The sequence below is a fragment of the Anopheles arabiensis genome, chromosome X (assembly GCF_016920715.1).
Source record: "Anopheles arabiensis isolate DONGOLA chromosome X, AaraD3, whole genome shotgun sequence".
Taxonomy (NCBI): domain Eukaryota; kingdom Metazoa; phylum Arthropoda; class Insecta; order Diptera; family Culicidae; genus Anopheles; species Anopheles arabiensis.
In genome coordinates, this window is record NC_053519.1 from 26,728,266 (window position 1) to 26,730,765 (window position 2,500).

At 47.5% G+C, this 2,500-nt stretch overlaps 1 pseudogene; it reads right to left on the bottom strand.

The window, feature by feature from the left end:
- The window catches only part of LOC120906887, a 9,154-nt pseudogene that overhangs the window by 3,689 nt on the left and 2,965 nt on the right, over positions 1-2,500 (bottom strand).

Here is a 2,500-nt window from a genome sequence, read left to right on the forward strand (position 1 = left end):
GGGTCCAATCGAACCCTCGGCCACTTTCTTGAACGTATGATATACAATACCAAATGATGCGTTGTTCGCTGTTCCCAGGAACTCTTTCCACTTCCTCTGTCGGGTATGCTTGATCAATCGCTTGAGGGCATTCCGTGCCACCTTGAACTCGTCCCTAAAAGTAGAATAGAGATCAGTATTAAAAGCTCTTTGCGCTAATCGATCGCGGTGTTTGCACTCTTTGCGAAGTGCCTCAATCTCTAACGTCCACCAAAATGCACTCTTGTTAGAGTGTACCTCTTACGTTTAGTCATCGTCGCATTACACGCCGTGACAAGTATACGCATTAAGTCTTCGCTTGTTGTGACCTCGGTCTCAAAAGCGGCTTGCATCATAACTTCAAATATATCTTTGCTAAAATACTTGATGCTCCATCCCGTTATGGGTCGGGACAGATTACGCACGCTTTGCGTCTCAAGATCTATTCGTATTGCACGATGATCAGAGTTCATATAGCTAGATAACACCTCCCACTTAAATGATCTTGCTACGGTTCGGCTCGCAAAAGTAAGATCAACTACTGACGTGCGCCCTGGTCCAACATAAGTTGGGGTGCTGCCGTCGTTCAATAAAATTGCGTCAATCTGCGCAAAGGTTGATAAAACCAACTCACCTCTTCGTTTCTGGGTTTCTCCACGCTCGCCAAGTTGGTTGTTCCAACTTGATGACCAAGCGTTGAAGTCCCCCGATAACGAATTTGTGGATACCGGTTACGGCCATTACCGTGTTATCCAACATGTTCTGGAACTCTTCCATACTAAATCTAGGTGGCGCGTAAACGCTAACCACTCGCATATCACCTATGTCAACTATCATTAAACCCTTCAGAGCCTTACTGACTACCTTAACTGGTAAGTCCGCGTTAACCACTACCGCTGCTGTGTTATCGTCGTTGCGTACACTTTGACGTTGGTTGTTGCCAGATACGGATCTGCAATCAACACTATATCCGCAGATTCTTCCCTAATCGTTTGCCACATTAATTGAAATGCAGCATAACTATGATTCTGGTTATGTTGTAGCAACCTAACCATTATTATCTAATCGTTCGCCTACGGGGACACATATAACTGCCCGTTGCGTGAAGGTTCTGTGACCTCGTACCGCAATCCAAACACTTGACAGAGTTGGTACAAGCTTGCTTCTTGTGTCCACTCAAACCGCATTTCCAGCACAGATTACTTCTGTCTGGTTCCCTACAATGGTAGCTCGTATGGCCTACCTTCCAACACTTATAGCATTTCTGCTCTTCCATAACCTCGCGGATATGGCATATCGACCAACCAACTTTCAGCTTTCCCAAATTCAAGAAGCTTTGAAAGTCTGGCAGCGATACGTTGATCCGTGCCCACTGCGTACCGGCCGCGCGGCCTTTCTTCATTTTGATACGATCTGTTTCTATCTCGATGTTGAGCTGTGCTTTGACAGACTCCGCAACCTCCTCTGGGGTGGTAATTTCATCGAGATGCATGATCTCAATCATTTTAGAAGGAGCTAGCGTTCTCACTGACGCCTTGCCCTTCACCGCTTCCTTAACCTTTGGGGCAATTGCACTAGCAGAACTACCCTGCTTAAGTTCTAGCAACATGCCTCCATTCTGGACCCGTCGGACCTTAGAGATTGTCTCTCCAACCGATTTAAGAGCATCGGACTGCTTCATTTCCTTGAGCAATTTCGCCAGCTCCTCGGAAGTGCAGTCCGATATCAGCAGAGCCTCAGGCCGCTTTCTGGGCTTATTCTGCTTCTTCTTGCTCTTCTTCTTCTTCCTCTTATTAATTCTACCCTCATTAATATTCGGTCCGTTTCTCGGACTTGGAATATTTTCCACCGCTTCCCTAACAGAGGTCAACCTCGATGGTTGTTGTTGTTGTTGTTGCAATCTTTGCAACCCACTTGGACCAGGCTGTTGGTCATCAGCCACTGGTCTTTCTGGCTTTTTCGCGTTTGCGGCCCGAATCCATCGTTACCGTCAAACGACGTTTGCGTTTGACGGTCGAGGACCTGCTGCATGCGATTTACGGCTCTGTACCTTCGAAATTCGGACATTACCTCATCGAGGAAGTCCATCATTACCGTAACTAGCGTAAAATGGGAAGACTCATCATCGAGTTTGCTTATCCCAAAACGCATCGCCTCCATTCGATCTTGAAGATCCATGAACGCTTGGTCCGGATCTTTCTTGTCAACCCCTTGGTCTTTTTGACCTTCTTAGTTTTCGTGTTACTCATTCTATTGGGCTCAAACTCAGGCCCGCTATCCGCGTCTGTTTATGCAGTCTCCTATTTGGTTCCGTGGGTGGCTATGAAACAGGGAGCTCCACGCGAGGTTGGCCCGCGCCCTTATGAGACGACGGGCTCAGTGCCGAACCGGAGCAAAGTGGGGCTGAACCCACCCACACCTGCATTTGCCATAGAGCGTATCGTATGGCGACAGTCTTGGAGCGCTACCTAAGACTTGCTAA